The sequence below is a fragment of the Ptychodera flava genome, chromosome 9 (assembly GCF_041260155.1).
Source record: "Ptychodera flava strain L36383 chromosome 9, AS_Pfla_20210202, whole genome shotgun sequence".
Classification (NCBI taxonomy): Eukaryota; Metazoa; Hemichordata; class Enteropneusta; family Ptychoderidae; genus Ptychodera; species Ptychodera flava.
The window spans coordinates 12,240,448-12,259,176 of NC_091936.1; the positions used below are offsets into that span (position 1 = coordinate 12,240,448).

At 36.1% G+C, this 18,729-nt stretch overlaps 1 protein-coding gene across 8 annotated transcripts in view; it reads right to left on the bottom strand.

Moving 5' to 3' along the window:
- LOC139140016 (CMP-N-acetylneuraminate-beta-galactosamide-alpha-2,3-sialyltransferase 1-like) overlaps nt 1–18,729 on the bottom strand; it is a 54,481-nt gene that overhangs the window by 32,590 nt on the left and 3,162 nt on the right. For 3 of the 8 annotated variants that reach the window (XR_011553926.1, XM_070709009.1, XM_070709004.1), the window contains exon 1: nt 14,804–15,070. The exons of 1 other annotated variant lie outside the window; for it this stretch is intronic. The gene's annotated coding sequence lies outside the window, so the exon portion shown is untranslated. Of the gene's footprint in view, nt 1–106; nt 185–8,463; nt 8,483–14,488; nt 14,611–14,803; nt 15,072–18,729 lie in introns of those variants that run through there. 4 more of the 8 variants (XM_070709010.1, XM_070709007.1, XM_070709008.1 and 1 more) reach the window with 4 other exon arrangements.

The following is an 18,729-nucleotide window of genomic DNA, read 5'->3' on the forward strand; positions in this document are numbered from 1 at the left end:
GCAGTTAATGAACACTGACTTGCTGTGACAATTTCCATAAAAATCATCAACATCACTGTAAAAATGTGCTTAATAACATTATGAAACCTGGAAAGAAGGTACATACCATGTGACAGGAAGCATTGAATATAATCAACTCCTTTCTGTACATCAAATAGGTGAAGTACTATCGTCACTATGTGTGACATTAAAGCCTACAGATTGATATGGGTATTCAATGTATGCAAATTATTATAAAAATACTTTCAGAACAGTATAATGGCCTATTGTGTGCATGAACAGTCATGAAGTTGTGGTCCAATCGCTGCTGTCCTCTTTCTGTCATCGTTTCAACATCTTTTATTAGAAGAAAAATATCCCCTTAGTGTTTTTGAACTGTGACACTGGCAACGTTTAGGGTAACAAGTTGCGTGTTAAACCCCTGGCTGTGATAGTTTTCAGAAATACATCAAACACAATGTTCAGAACTACTGGTACAGTACGGCTGAAAAAAATAGACACGTGGTTACCTGCCATTGTTCACTTTTTGTTTGAACAAGTCATCGTTGATGACACAGTCCCCACTTGTTAATGGGTACTTTGATTACATGTCCTCAGAGAGGATAGAGTCCTCTTCATTATTAGGTCTGTGATAAAAATACTTTGATACAGATAGCGCTCAATGGCCAAGAATGACCTACATACAAAAAGACCTACATATGTATGACATAGGTTAATGTCCTTGTACCAACTTTGAATAAAATCGTTTGAGATATGCCTGAGTATTATGGCTCTGTACATGAAAAAATCGTAACAAAATGGCCGCACGGCAGCCATATTGGATCGTATCACATAACAAATTGACATGCATATGTATGACAGTAGTCAATCTCCTTGTACCAACTTTGAATAAATTCGCTTGATACATGTCTGAGTATTACGGCTCTGTACATGAAAACATCATAATAAAATGGCTGCCTAGCGGCCATATTGGATCGTATCACAAACCAAATAGACGTACATATGTATGACATAGGTCAATGTCCTTGTACCAACTTTGAATAAAATCGGTTGAGATATGCCTGAGTTTTGGCTCTGTACATGAAAAAATTGTAATAAAATGGCCGCCTGGCGGCCATATTGGATCGTATCACAAAACAAATCGACATGCATATCTATGACATTGGTCAATGTCCTTGTACCAACTTTGAATAAAATTGGTTGAAACATGTCTGAGTTATGGCTCTGTACATGAAAAAATTGTAATAAAATGGCCGCCTGGTGGCCATATTGGATCGTATCACAAAACAAATTGACATGCATATCTATGACATTGGTCAATGTCCTTGTACCAACTTTGAATAAAATCGGTTGAAACATGTCAGAGGTATGGCTCTGTACATGAAAAAATCGTAATAAAATGGCCGCCAGGCGGCCATATTGGATCGTATCACAAAACAAATAGACTTGCATATCTATGACATTGGTCAATGTCCTTGTACCAACTTTGAATAAAATTGGTTGAAACATGTCTGAGTTATGGCTCTGTACATGAAAAAATTGTAATAAAATGGCCGCCAGGCGGCCATATTGGATCGTATCACAAAACAAATACACTTGCATATCTATGACATTGGTCAATGTCCTTGTACCAACTTTGAATAAAATTGGTTGAAACATGTCTGAGTTATGGCTCTGTACATGAAAAAATCGTAATAAAATGGCCGCCTGGCAGCCATATTGGATCGTATCACAAAACAAATCGACATGCATATCTATGGCATTGGTCAATGTCCTTGTACCAACTTTGAATAAAATCGGTTGAAACATGTCTGAGTTATGGCTCTGTACATGAAAATATCGTAATAAAATGGCCGCCTGGCGGCCATATTGGATCATATCACAAAACAAATCGACGTGCATCTGTATGACATATGAAGTAATCCTTGTACCAAGTTTGAATGAAATTGCTCCTTGCATCTCTGAGATATCTGCGTGAACGGACGGACGCACGGACGGACGCACGCACAGACGCACGCACGGACCTGACCAAACCTATAAGTCCCCCCGACGGTTGTCCCGTGGGACCTAATAACCGAAAGGTCAATCATACATGGTATAGTATAAATGGAGTATTTTTTGAGTTGGGTACGAACCATTGTGATGAAAGGATTTAAGCAGCATTCCTATGCTTTGAACTCTCTGCAACACACTTAATATCATTGAATGAAGTGGTGAACTCTACTGTAATTTTTCATGCCCAAGTTTTATGAAAGATAGAAAAAAAAAATTATCATGGTAGGCCTAACCATTTTCAGTGGAGAAGCAGTTTGCTTAAGGTAGTTAGTCCTTCAAAAATGAAAGACTTAAACTTTGCTAAAACCTTCATCAAATAAACTCCAAACCATTTTCTTTCAAAATAAAGAATAAAAAATCTAGTCACAGTGCAAAGTTTGGTACTACAGCTCTGTAATAAAGAAACAAATTACCCAATATTTACTGATATTTGAAATTCAAAATGGCCGCCATCACTGTGTTATCTTTATAAGAGAATGTAAAATTCCTAATTTTCACAAAATAATAAGCTGGTGAAAACTTGTTTTATTCCAGTGAGTCCCAAACAAGTCGTTGGCCAAAAGAATATTGTAAATGTTCAAGTCTGAATATCTATCCCCAAGGCAGATTTTATGGTATTTGTTCAAACCTTGTTGAGCTTCCAAATATTTCTAATTTATCAACATGACATTAATTATGGCAACATTTGTAAATTTACCAGTATCTATAGTATAACAGATTTTTCCTCATATAGCCATTCATTGTGTCTAAATTTTCTGTTCCGATGATTGTGAGTTTGTGTTTCTATTTTTCTGTGTGATACTTTCTGAAATGTTTCAAGATCATCTTTCACTTTGCATCACTTTGGGGATGGGGCCCTTTTGCTTGGCTGCATACCAGGTACATATTGTGTCCTCCTAGCCCTGTAGGGGGGTATGCTGCTAATTTTAGCACACAAAAAAGAGCGACAATCATGGTTGAGTTCTCTCTACAGCAAATTGTGATGGCATGGGCACTATTCTCTTTATGTGATCGCCGCACATATTAAATTACTGTGTAAAGATAGATACACTAGCTTTCAAGATTGGTTTGAAACCGTGAAAAGAAGTCACCCGTGAAAAAGCATATTTTTCTACAACATTCGTTGTGTCCTTTGTCGTCCATAGCCATCTGAGGCAATCTCTATGCAGATCACAACACATAAAACATGTTCCTTGTCCTGAAAAAATGGAGCCATGTACTCTGCAGCAATGTCATAACGCTTCTTCTGTTAGGTTCACCTGTCTCTATCAGGTCAACTTGATTTTAGACACGGAGGCATTAAAATGTCCATTGTAATATCATTTTACTACAAATGATCTTTTGAAGCTCCTAAAATATATACTAAGGCATAATTTTCACCGGCTTTCCTTGCACAGCTAGACACTAGACTTGACCTGACAGTCATATTATGTGTCATGGGCACAGACTTGTGCATGCATGTCATGTAATGAACCCCTGTAAGGCCAAAAAAAATAGTTTGTTTCTCATCCCCGCGCGCGTCAATGTAGACCCGCCGCGCCAACCTATTTTTTTTTGCATCTAAAGAGGGAACGAAAAAAAAAATGAAAAAAACAAAAACAAAAAAAACTAAGAACAAATTAAACCGTTCAGATCATACCAAAGCAACACAAATATTTTATGATATACAAAACTGAACTAGACCGAACATTGAACATCACACAGTGCTGTTAGGAACATTCCATTCAGAACTGTACACTATGTCATTGAAAGCAATCAAAACTGCATTCTGCACTAATAGTCAAAAAGCAGCACTGTTGATATGCTAAAAATTTGCTGTGCATTTATCTCTGCATGCATTCCTATGTTCTCATATTGTAAGCGCGTTGTTGTTGATCGTTGAATAAAAAAAAAAGTAGCAGCAAAAAAAAAAACCGTGTCACCGCATCATTTTTGAAAGAGCCTTGGATGAGAAAAAAACTATTTTTTTTTTTTGGCCTAACCTTACGCCACATATAAACTGATGTTGAATAGCCTGACCTGAAAAGGCTTTCCAGCAGCTTGTCACTTTCAGAAACTTAACAATACAGTACACCGCAACTTTGCATGCAACAGTAGATCGATAATGTACACAAAGACAAACTCCTAGGCGTCGTTTATAGTGAAGGAAAGGATATGCAAAAAACAGAAAAATATCAGGACTTCACCTGTGTCACCACCAGTTTGCTTTGTTGTGCCATTGGATACATGTAATTTCTGTTCTATTCACCTTTTTCTAATTTACAGAACTAAATCAACAATTAAACTCTAAAATTACCAACAGTAAATTGTATCCAACAAAAGTTTATTTTGAAGTGCTGATAATTTAACGTTAAATTCTATTTCCAGTATAAAGTAATCATCATTAAACATAAATATTAAACATTTTACAATTTTCATATGACTGGGCAGTCATTCTCTGAGCAGTATTAAGTTTCCTATTTCATGTATTTACAGAAGTGACTGTCTTTACATTCATTTGTCCCCTTTCCATCCAAACTAATACTGCATGGCTGTATATGAAACAAGATGCAGCCATAGTACAAGTATTTCACAATTCACTGTAAGTGTGCACTGAGAATACACCAGAACCTAGAGCTGTGGACTGAACCCACCTCTACAATGAAAAGATTTGCCTGACTTCAACTAATGATTATCTGTTAACAGATACCAAACTGAATTATGGGTGTGGTATAAATTCTCACAAAGTAACCCTAACTGATTGGTTTCACCCATCAGAGGTAATAAACCAAACGAAAGTTATGTTTGACTGGTGGCATGAAACCTCAGTTCACAAATAGAACCTGTAAACTAAATTTGTAAGACGTTGGACAAGCATTTTATGAAAAATATGTTTCGACACTAGAAAGAAAAAACTGCTCCAAATATTAGCATGTGGAAATGTCATAATAATTTTCACAAGTCAAAATTAAATCACTATTTGATAGGAACATATTGACACCTTTGAAAGCTATGGCACAAGCAGTTCTGAAAAATATGATACAGATATATATACCTAAATTTCTTAATGATTTGGATATATGTTAATCAAGTGATCCAAAAATCTAAATCAAGATCTAATCAGACAAGTCGTTCCTGAAGAGAAAATTGTTGATAAAACAGGACCAAAGAGTTCTCAAAATGAAATCATGTAGAATTACGCTAATTTAAATAAATATTAAATGCATAGTCACTGCCAACAAATACACAAATTATCATAGAAGTACTGTTATTTATGGAAATTTTTGAAATTTATGAAAAATTATATTCAAATTTTGTTTATATAATTCTACAAGACACACCTATGAGAATCAACTCATCCAAACATTCCTCATACTAAAGCTTGTCATATTTGGCGCATAAATTTTGAGTTATAAGATCGACAAATTTGGTCTACAGAAGGACAGACAGATGGATAGACAGACACACAGACTCACACAGATTAAGAGAGTGATGACATTGGTTCCCTAGTGTGCCTCTGGCAATGGGGGGGGGGGGGGGGAAAAAACATGTTGTTTATCGTGGTATTGCTTCAAAGACAGAGCAATAGTGCTCTTCTTTAAAATACAATTTTCTTGGCTGTCACATACATGTATCATATGTATGTATGTATGTAAGTAAGTAGGTAGGTCTCTATATACATGTATGTATATATGTATTTATGTATGTTTGTGTGAGCGTATGTATGTATGTATGTATGTATGTAACTCAATACCCTATAGCGCTGGTATTAAGTAAAAGTTTATAGTTTCAGTGCAAATGTATATAGATATAGTGAACTTTAACCGTTCTGATATTTAGCAATTTCAAAAAAACGAATTTAACTTCCGGCCATGACTTTTTCATACGTGACCAATGACGTGTTTTAATTCCTGTTTCCGTTTGTACTTTTATATCACATTTGTACATGTATGTTGCTGTTTGATAAGTTTCCTTTATGTGTGACCTTGCACAGCATCTTTCTTAAAAGCATGTATTTAGGTTGTGACTGATTTCATTTTCTCAGTAAAAAAACTATACAATGCAAGACCCGAGGTACATGAATATTCCACATTGATTAAGGGTCATTAGCATAGAATTTTAATACCAAAGCAATGACTCATTAGTGTAATCTGCATATTTGAATATCATTATACCTCGCGTCTTGCACTAATAGAAAAAAACAGATGCAAGGACAAATGCAAGCCAATTCAAAGTCCCTGTTCTGTGGACTCCCGTCTGGTGGGCAGTTGAAAAAGCCCAGTGGATGTAGTTAGATACTATTCCATTTTTTGGGGGTCTCCCAGTGGGTACGGCAAGATATGTTTGAAACAGCCACAAGAGGGGAACTTGCAACGGGGAAGGGAAAACAACTTTTGGGGGGGGGGAGGGGAGGAGAAAAGTGACATTTTTCAGGAGTAGGGAAATAGGATACTAGGGTGTGGGAGGAGACAATTTTCTAATTGTTCTAATGGTCTCTGATAGAACTTCCACATGTAAAAACATTTGTACCTGGCTGCACCTGCGTAGTGGGCTATTTACAGTAAAGTCCTATTGAACACTTATTGTGACCCTACGAACTGCTCATAATTGCATTACCAACACTTTTTTTTTAATAAACTTTGCCTGTAAGGTAGTTTCAAATACATGTATGGGTAGTACATGCCTCAGAACTGAGTTTGCTCAAACCTATCTCCGAGAAACTCTCTAGATGTTTTTCCATTTTGTAATTATACAACAAACAACACCAAGCAATAAGTAAACTGCAAGATATTAACCAGTTCACAACAAATATACACAAGCAATAGCAAGTGCATTTACAGTGTGAACTGGTCAATAGTGTATATACCCTTCCTTTAGTTAATTGAAGTTCGGGTATGAAATGTTACAACTTTTCTTTAGTTTGTTCAAACTATTGCAAATACAGCATGGTCATGAACACATCTTGACTGATCAAATAACAGTATTTGCGCCATCAATATACTGGTACAATATAATATTTATTCAACTCTCAAAACCTCAAATATGCTGAATCATAAAAGTCGCTGGCTGTTGACCATATTCTCAATATGGTGGATTTCTATAGTAAGACATCAAAGATTATAAAAGCAACAGTAAATATTTACATACTGTATGGAATTTGATACCAGATATGTTTAAAAAGATAAATGAATTTAGCTGGTTTCAAAAACAAACAGAACTTCTTGCCATGGTAGCACTTACATTTGAGCTAAAAGTACTAGTATTAATGAGATATTAATATCTCAAACTCTTGCTGTGGAGGGAAGGTGACTTTTTTACCCACAATTCAATGTTATGTAGCTTGCCCCCTTGCACATGACAAAAGCTATTAAGGTAGTGAGAATTACACAACACCAGTTTCAACTTAGAATATTTAGCAGAATCATTCAACATTGTTTGTAATCATAAAGTTTTGAACTATTTTGTGAAGAACAAATCCCACTAGGTACGATAAATAATAAATTCAAAATTCTGTGATTGTTACATTCTGTATTGTACGTAGCACATGCATAATCACTGTAATGAAGGCAGTTGTTAACAGATCACCAATCTATAAATTATGAATATTCACAAACTGAACTTCAATTATGAATAATATCCAGGGGTCCAGAACAACACAGTGACAAATTGGTAACTACTGCAAATAATTCATAAACATAGCATATTTCTCTCCATGTTTGTAACATTTGTCATTTCTATAACTTTCCAGATAACATTACGTGGCCATATGTCTGAGCCATAAAATTGGTTATTATATGCATGTATGCCTGAACACTAATTCAGACCATACTTTTTCTGACGAAGACTAGACCTTTGACAGACTCTGCTTTATATGGTAGGTCGACCAAGCATTTTAGTATTAGTCATTTGCAAATGCAAAATTTATCACATTATTTTTAATGACTTTATGATGATGGATTTCAAGTTGGATCAAAATTGCACTTTATTTGGCTTTGAATGCCTGTAAGAGGTTATCAGAGGTAGACAATAGCTGACAATACAATGTCTAAGGCTTTTTATATTTTTAATGATTTTTCTTTTAATCTACATATTACATATTGATATTTTGCTATTCAGCTTGTCAATATTACTCTGCATGAATTCCTCCTGGTGATCTTCCTTTCAAAAACTAACAAATGTTTTTACATGAGGTTACAAAATTAAAATGCCACATATCAGTCTGTTTTAAAGCGTTGCCATTGAGCATTCATTCTAAGTAATTGTTCATTTCCTCAATGACAAATAAACATGTTATTCAATTTTCAAAATGACGTGATGCACTCTGTGATAAAATTTTGCAATATAAACGTTTTTTCTGAAAAACTGCACAAATTCCCCAACCTCTTCCCCCCACCCAACCATGAATAGATGAATATGATTGAACATTACCTTGTTTGCTCATTGATAAGGTACATGTACTTCTTTGTATTTGCTTTGATTTCACACCAACAATGCGTGACATTCCATTCACAACACTCTGTCACCCAGCATGCATTTTTGATTATGGTTGGCGAGAATTACACGCTCACGTCATGGCCTGACTTGACAGTTGTAGTGCACAGTCAGTGAAAGCTGTTGTTGATATGAATTGACGTATAATGCGCAATGCAGGTCACTGGACGTCATCAATTATTCACAAAACGTAATCAAATTATTCATTTGTCATGAATAAACATGGGGTAAGGTGAAAACATGATTATGCTACCGTCAAACACAAAACAGTGACATTGCAAACATTTCTTGATAAAATTTCAAATTTGCCTGTGTAATCAGAATGCTTCATCACATGGATTTCACAGCAAATTTTCCACCAAGTTTTGGTAACAACGTTGGATTCTCTGTCAGTTGATTATTACCTTTAGTGAATCCTACATTGCCTAATCATTCCGTTGATCGAATAAAATAATTTCCACTCAGTTGACAGGACCAGCTACCACGAACAGTTAATAAAAAAAAGTACATACATAGTGGAGATGAGATCCTTGAATACTGTTAGGGTACATCTGCCTTTTTTTTTCAGAGTCGCCACTCAAAATATTGCAGCCATATCATACAGAATGTTGAAATAAAGGAATAGGTATTGCCATCATACAGATTTTAAATAATGTCATGCAAAATATCTAGACACGTTACAGTGTACAGATCTGTATCTGTCTGGACAAAGAACATGTTAAAATGTGTGATCATCATTCAAATGAGTTTGAGCATTGGTACAGTAACCTTATTTCAAAACTCCATAATGTCATCTATTGTAAATTCATCTGACTGAGACAGACATACTGTGTTCTGAAATTTGTATAATACAGTTGAGAGTAATAACTTTTGGTTTAAATTTTAATTATTTGAGAAAAGCTAATAGCTAGCTAGAAAATATGCTGATATTCTGCTCTTTTTCTGAATAAAGAAAATGCACATATGGTAGTTTCAACAAATGACCAACAGATTTTCCTCTCCTTGAGCTGATGGGAGTTAATACTGAATGGGGTCTGAAAGGACGTGAACACTCACATTCGAATTGAAATCCTTCCATTTCAATGTTTTTCTCCTTGAAAAGCAGTGACACACATAAAGCACAAAGACGAATATTGAATATCCTATGTGTATTTGATCAGACAGCTGTGCAAATTTGCATTCCAAATCAGCTGATGAGCTCAGTGCCGCAGTAGGACTGCTCATGCACGGATGCACTGCCTCCTTTGCATTTTGAAATGTAAATTGAAATGCAGAACAACTCAACTGTTTCCTGTAGCAACAAAACAGAAAGCAGTTTTTATTTGACTGACAAATTGTGAAGATTAAAATGAAAATTGGTCTCGCACTGCCATTCTTCGTCGTCCCCCTCAAAATACAAGATTTAGTGCATGTATATTATTTATGTTCACAGCACAGCAAAGGTTATGGACATAAAACAGATTACATCGACTTAACAAATGCCTCAAAACATACACGAAAGCATACACCATGGCATGCATGATACTGCTCTTTCAATGCAGAATTTATCAACAGGGAAAGCCTGGGTGGTAGTTCACAAAGATTCAAAATACAGGATGAAAGCAATGCAGCAAAAAAATATTAGAAATAGAATACAGTGGTATTGTGAAATAAAAAAAACCTGACGCGGAATGCACTGATGATGTGGAAATCAATGATTGGCTGACACTACATAACATTTTCATGGGACAATACAATTCAGAAATATTTGTATTCATATCTGCCCACATATTTTCCCTTATGATAATAACTGACGTTTACACATTATATCCCTTTCTACAACATTAAATTTTGTTGACGTTGCTTGTATGAGATGACATGATAAAACTCAAGAAATAAAAGTTCAAAACAATCATTAAACGTGGAAATAATTGTGATATTTCAACAGACTATTGACAGATATTAAATGGACGATTACCACATTAATGCTTTTCCTGTCAAGTTCATAATTCACAATCAGGTCAAGTTCATTAAAACTAGTGAAGCACAATATGTCACACTTGGTGCATTTTAACAAAAAGTTGAACATTTGAGTGCATTTTTAACAAAAAGTTGAACATTTGAAGGCCCCTGAAATCATAGATACTGTAAACATGATTTTTATGGACTAAAGCTGTTGGAACAGAGCAAGGCAAATCGGTGGAAATAGTACGTGTGGTTTTGGGTCAATACCACTTTTCACTGATGGGGAAGTGATACGTATGGTTTTGGGTCAATACCACTTTCCACTGATGGGGAAGTGATACTGTCTAGCAGTTTTTCTGGAGGGTCTATGCTGGCAGGAAAAGGGTTAAATGTGTCTTAATCTATAAACCCCTAACAATAGCCTGATCTGCAATGTCATACAAATTAAGGTTCATTTTAATTAATTAAAGGAAATTCAGTCGGATAATACTGTACTGCACACTAGTGACAACCCCTTAGGAAGAAAGGATTTAATGTTCAAGCACACAGTTGAAGAATATTTATGTCATACATGGTTTATTGGTTGTGCATAAAAAATGTCTTCATTATTAATGTGTCTTGTTATTTGTAAATGTATGAAAACATACATGCTAGGTTGAGCTTGACTGAATCCACTATACTGATTAATTAAATGTCACTCCTGGGACATTTCATTGAGTGGAATATCACAAATAAATCACTTTAACGTACGATCACATTGCTATTGTGAATGAATAAGTATGATTACAATGAAGTTTTTAGAGGAAATGCAGTTAGGTAACTGTATGCTACCCTTGGGAAAAAGGGAGTTATTGTTCAAGCACACAGTTGAAGAATATTTGTGTCGTACATGGTCTATTGGTTGTGCATAAAAAATGTCTTCATTATTAAGGTAGTATGCACCTAAAGACTTAAACTTTTGCTCAAACTTTCCTCAAAGAGTATTTCAACCATTCTCCTCCAAAATCAAAAATAAAAATCGGGGGTCACCATGCAAATTTTGGAACTAGAGAAACAAATTACTCGAGATTTACCGATATTTGAATTCAAAATGGCCGCCATCTCTACCGGTATGTTAACTCTATGGAGAAAAAATAAAATTTTCGATTATCGAAAAACTAAGTGGGTGAAAAGTTTTCTTACATGATATATATATAATAGTATGAGCCTACCAGTACAATTGCAACACATTTACAATTTTGAAACCCATTTTCAAACCTTATCAACAAATTGTACAGTTTCAATGATAATTTTGCTAGGAGTTACACATTTAGTAAACAATGTAACCCACAAAAAATAGTTTCTATGTGTATAACTGCTGAACTTTTCTTACAATATTTGAAATTTTAAAATATGATGCTGGCGCCTGTACTTCTATGCACATATGTTTGATAAATGCAATAAAAAAAACCATGTATACCATTATGTAAATAATCTATCATTACCAGGAAGTTGCAACGTTCACAAGTTATAAGTTATATTTTATAAAACTATTTGAATTTTGCTTTTGAATGCAGGACTATGCAAGACAGAATTTGTTGATGGGTAGAGAATGATTCTTGTATGCTATCATCGATATATGATTTTTGCTATTTGCTTTCTAAAGGGCAATGGCTCCACAACACAGCCACCTACTGATCACAGATAAGCTATCATCCATATCTGAAGTTCTTATTTGCTTTTCTACGCCTTCAGATTTCAAGCCACATGCCCGTTAAGAGCAGACATGTCAAACATCAATTCTCAAGAATTATTGTCTCATCTTACATCAGTGTGCCTTCTAACAAACATGTACAAACATATACTTTGCATCAATGTGAGGAATTGTTCAACTTCAAGATTCTTTGTGTCAGCAGAAAATTTGCTTGCATCACAGGCAATTTGTTTGTGTCGTGACTTGTCACATATTGGATTAAAGGGAACATTGTATTGCACACAGATTTTCACCAACATGCAACATGAACAGTGGAAATTAAACCAGATTTATAATTCAGACTAGAGTGTAAAGAAATAGAGTGATAAAACAGTGGGTTTTTTTAGTGTTTCTGGTGTTTTTTGAAAAATTTATGAAAATTTATGAAAATTTTGTCAATTGACCTAATAACTGTCACTATGGACATATTATGGCTGTTTTCATCGACTGACATTGTTCCAAAGCCACGATTAGCTGCTAACTAAATACTCAATAAATATTTATTGTGGAAATGAACCCATACGATGCACCTCAGGGACAGATATTCAGAATCTCACATTTTACCAATACTTTTCTGGTCTACCACTCGTGGAGGTTCATTTTAAAGCTCTAGGAGTGCGAAAAAATTTCAAGGTCTTACTTTTTCGAAAATCCACAATTTTATTTTTCCCCATAGAGTTAACATAAGGATGGTTGCCATTTTAATTTCAAATATAGGTAGATATTAATTTGTGCAAAACTTTGCATGGTGACCCAAGTTTTATTCTCGCATTACTGGTAGTAAGCGAATGGTTGAAAATTTAATTAGGGAAAGTTTGAGCAAAAGTTTTTCTTTGCTTTTGAGGCACATACTACATGAAGTGGTATGCGCCTCTAAAGTGAAACACTTAAACTTTTGCTCAAACTTTCCTCATTGAAACTTTCAACCATTCTGTTACCAAATCAATCGTAAAAATCGGGGGTCGCCATGCAAAGTTGGAACTAGCAAAACAAATTTCCCCACATTTTGCAATATTTGAATTCAACATGGCTGCCATTCCTGTATAACTCTATGAAGGGGAAATAAAATGTTGATTTGGGGAAAACTAAGACAGAGAAAGTTTTTCTTTCTCCAAGAGCTTTAAAATAAGCCCCACAAGGGATAGATCAGAAATGAATTGTAGAAATCCTAGTCTGACTTTCTGTTCCCCGAGGTGTGTTCTCAAACGATTCTATCTCGTGCAAATCGCTGAACTAACACCACTGTGCACCATTGCAACTTTTTTCTGATCCTTGACTAGCGAAGTTGACCTGTAACTCAGTAGGAGTATTTTTATTCCCCTTTGTAAATCAAAAGCGTCTCACATGATATTTTTCATGACTGATTCTTCATTGCAACTCACTACTCAAAAATGGCTGTCACTGTTACATCAATGGAAACCCTACTTCCGCCTACCGATATTAAAACATTTACCTTCTCTCAGGTAAAAGGTAATTATCGTTTTTCACACACACAACGGCCACCCGTCGCTTTATCTATACCTGCTGGCTGCAGTATCGATGATAAAAAGAAGTTGATGTTTATTGGAGTAAGATGACCGTATTATTCCTAGTACTTGGTTATTACATGTATTCGCAAATCGATTAAGAAGGGTTGCAAATATTATAAAGCACTTTGATCCAAAGGCAACGCGTTGGGGGCATTTCGTGAAAACTTTCATACGTTATCAACTCTCTGATAACAAATACCTCTGAACGTAAAACTCGGCAAAGACCTGACCATGCTGACACTCGGCAGACCATAACAAACATCTGACTCTTCAGAGTCACCTTCCGCTATACTTAGAAATTTCGCTCGCAGCTCGAGAAACAATGCACCATTCTACATGCTCTAGTCATAGGTGGAACGTTTAGTATTTGAATTACTATTTCCATGTTCAAATTAAAAACACATTCAGCGATTGATTTTACAGAATAAAATAGTTGTAAAATTATACCTCAAACTTAGTCACAATCAACGACACTTGGGAATGCAGCCTTCATCGAAGGTTCGAAGGCTTTTCCCACATTTCTCCTAACTAAACGGGGCAACGTTTGTGAAAAAACATGGACGTCTCTCTTCATTGACCACAGTATTACGTAACTATGTTTCTCACACATTTCCATGTCTATCAAACAAACACAAGGCAGACGGATTGCAGCAGTTGACAATGTTTCACAACACATCTCGGGGAGATTTGTAATGCTTACTGGCCTCGTTAATATTCGCGAGTCTCTATTGCGTGGGTTTTCAATCACTCAACTTACCAGATAAACGAAATAATTATACGACTGTTGAAAATCCGTCTCTTCCTACCTCCATGGTTTCCCCAACTTGACACTTGAATCAATGTCACTCACGCACGACAGTTGTCCAAATTGAGGCCAGAATAAGGGCATAATACTGTCGCCGTCCGACGTAAAGCGTAAGTGCAGAGCATTCCCATAATATCGTTACCCCGACATTTGTATGTCGTTTGTTTGAAGAGCATGAACACGTAGTCTTGAAATGATAGCACCTTCAACGTACACTGATGTATGGCTCATGCAAAAAGATTTTCACTCGACGCAAAATAAACTCACCACGTCCACACATCTGCTACAGCAAACATGGCCATTTCGCCACAAGTAAGGACCTACAAGTGCAAAATCCAATCCGGGAGGCGTTGATGACGTGTACGTGGTTGTAACATCCACGGAACATGCGACGTGGCAAACATCACTTACTAGCTACGAATGGGCATGATAATGTATACAGAAAGACGGCCTGTCGGTCAAATTTTCACCCGTTGATGTGTACTGTGTTTATCTACTGCTGTAGTGATTTTGAATGCAGCAGATGCGTTCACGCGCAAAAGAGGATGCGCAGACGTACACTCGTCACTGCACTTCACTCGAGCCCAGCACGCGCTTGACTTTCCCCGTTTCCTCGGTGAGCATGTATGTTTGCTCTCCCGTTAACAAAATGTCAATACAGCGCACTGCCAATGTACAAATTGCAACAGATTTCGATTATACCATGCTTTCTTGGAAGAAGTTGCAAGTTTTATTTTGCCCCAGTCAATGAAAGAAGAGCCGATACAGCAGAGAACAATAATCGCTCGTTACTGTAACACAGATAGTTGCTGTTTGTGGAGGCATTGACGAGCCCGGCACGGCGTTGCCCCGATCGATCTTTGCCATAGCCCTCGGCCGATCGACGATTCGTCCTTTGCGACAAATGGGTGAGGCGAACGACTGGAGAAAAACGATACTATTCTCCGCGCAATGAAGTGATTCGGTCGTATATGGTTTGAGATCTCTCAAAGTCTACTTTTCGAAAAGAATCAACAAACTCAAAACAAAGATAAAGACGCTACTCCAGTTTCTGACTAAGTATCAACCTATCAACCTTTCCACAAAATGTATGGGAAAGACATTCGAGAAGCAAAGAGAAGAATTTTGAAATATGCGAGAGGATTGAAGTAGGCCTATAGCCTAAATATGGATGCCGACTTCTGCAGTGTGGAATAATCAATCTATCGTACACCTTCACGCTGAGTATGACATTTTCAAGTAGGCCTAGCTAGGCATAAGTCTTATAAGGCTGTTGTTGTTGTTGTTGTTGTTGTTGTTGTTGTCATTGTTGTTGTTGATAGTATTTGCAGAAAAAGGCTGTATTGAATTTTGCAGTGCATGTGTATAGTTAGGCCGTATTGAATTTTGCAGCCCATGTGTACAGTTAGGCTGTATTGAATTTTGCGGCGCTTGTGTATAGTCAGGCTGTATTGAATTTTGCAGCCCATGTGTATAGTTAGGCTGTATTGCATTTTGCAGCGCATACTTTGTTCTTTTCTGCAAATACTGTCAACAACAACAACAACAGCAACAAATTTACTGAGTCCAAATATATTTTTATTTTTCTTCATTTTTTAAATATTTAATCATCATCACCACCATCATCATCATCATCATCATATCATCATCGGAATCATCGGAGACTTAGGCCCCTATGGCTAGGCTTACCTGTAACCGACTTATTCCCTTCCAACAGATAGAAATGTTAACCCTTTGACTGTTGTATTTTTCCCATCAAAATTTTAGTGCAACATTTTACCAAGTTTTGTAAACTTTTCTGCAATTTATTTTTGATAATTTGGACTAAATGAACTCAGCATTTCATTGGCCAGTTTTTATCAAAATTTTGGAAAAAAATGTAACAAAATTGACTTAGGCCTATAGGTATATTTTGTAAGGGTGACAAAAATTGACTTTGGCACTCAAAGGGTTAAAGGCATCCTTCCTAATTGCAAACGTACTATGAAAAGTCACTCTGAGAGCATTATTACACATATTTACAAAATATCGCCAAATAGTTTCGTTTTGTTTTGTTTTGTTTTTGCAAACCCTTCCTTCTGTGTACTAAATTCCGCATAACCAGTGTCTTGGGGAGCATTCAATTATTGTTACCGGGGTGGGCAGGCAAATTCTACTTTCAATTCTACATTCTACGAGTACGACCGTCAAACTTAGGCCTACAGAAGCCGTTTATTGTCTACAGTTTCTTTGTTCTTTTTCCTTTGTTTTGCTTTAGCCTGAACTGGACCGTTTGACCATCGTATTAAATAAATAAGTAAATAAATAGATAGCTGCATGATGAGCAGGCCTTTCGGCATCGTCTCTCGAAGTGCAGTCAGTCCTCGCTCGTTCACGTGGGAGCTTTTTATTCGCGCCCTCAACGATTGGGCCGAGCAATGTGAGGCTGCGATCGCGAGCTATAGCGGGGGCCAGCGAACCTCGCGAAAAAAGCTCGTTTGCGGACTGCGAGAAAGACTGAGACAATGGTTAGACCGTTAAAATTAGATTTATGATACAGGTTGTCAAAAATGATGAGCTATGTTGATTTTTTATGTATAGGATATGGGCTTACCAAAGTGTGTTGATTTCTGAAAAGCAGCATCACACCATGAAAAATCCGAAAGATAAAAAAGGTAAAAGCTATACACATCCGTACCCTCTTAAGATGATGGTGCGTCTTACAATGCCGCTCACTGATTTTTAAGCACTACCGCATTGTATAATTGCGTAGATTCAGAGTCAGCTCCACAGTATCTTTTCAGCAAAAACAAAACAAAACAAAACAAAACAACAACAACAACAACAACAACAACAGCAACAACAACAAAACAACCTACGTTTTTGTCAATTGCCTTGAAAACCAACTAGGCCTATACTATTTCTATAACTATTCCTATAATATGGTATGGTATGAATGGGTTAGTGGGAATATACAAGCATAAACCTAAATATACATGGATGTGTACTTGTATTCTGTTTTTTTTTTTTTTTTTTTGCAAGTTCTTTACAAATGCATTACCGCTAAGCGTCAGATAACAGATTGTCAATGTTTGATGAATATCAGTTTAATACGTATTTGCCATTAAATATATGTTGTATGTTGTTTGATAAAAACAAGACTTTTCAGCCCGGCGCAATTCATTGCACATGTAATTGCAATAACTACAGTCTTCTCTCACACATGTTGACACAGACTTGGTTTTTATACAATGGTGGAAATTGTGAAAGATACATGACCTGTAATTTGTGTAAACACTTTCAACAATCCTGACAGATTAAAAATAAACAGCATATACTACTCTGCATCTTACAAACACCAAATAATAAAGCTACCACTGTGTGTAAAACACTGGTGAAAACTTTAAAAAGGTAATGAAAGAACAATAACATGCATAAATCCTTACCAATAACAATAAAGTAGAATGGAAGCAAAGTCATCGCTGAATAAAAAACCTAAACAAAATTTTGGGAATAAATATTTGAAGAATAAATACACATTATATAAAACTTTGTTGCACTCAAAAAACTTACAAACTTTCTAAAACCTAGAAAAGGTAATTGTGCTAAACGAAAAAGGTTTAAAAAGGCGGCTAACAATCATCTGTATAGGTTTTATAAAGCAGCACATTTCTTGGAATGCTTGGTATCTGAAAATCAAAATTCAAACTTCAAACAATGAGAAAAGCATTTTCTCCAGAATATTTTGATAAAATCGGAAAAGCTAAGCTGTCCTAAAACCAACATAGTTAATTTTGTCTCAACTTACATGTTTAAGTGTCTGACTGTGAAGATCTGTAGGAACCAACAAAGTGAATTTCAAAAGAACTAAAAAAGCTGCAGCTGTTTCTGGGAAGATTTAGGACTTCCAAATAAACAAACAAAGACAAAATATTATGGGACGTTGCAGATAGGTAGAGGTATTACAGTTTGGGAAGGCCCACGTGACGCACCCACATGCAAGACGCCAGTCCTTGTCATTTCCGAATGTAGTAATGTTACACAGAACAGGAGATATCCCATGTTCATTATGATTTGTACCACCGGTGATTCCTCGGGGAAGTCGACGGTGTCTCCCATATGTAGACGGATTCGTAGACTACTTAAAAATTATGAAAACCATATACAGTTGAGAAACATACTTTTAGGCACACCATTCTTCTCTATCCCCATTT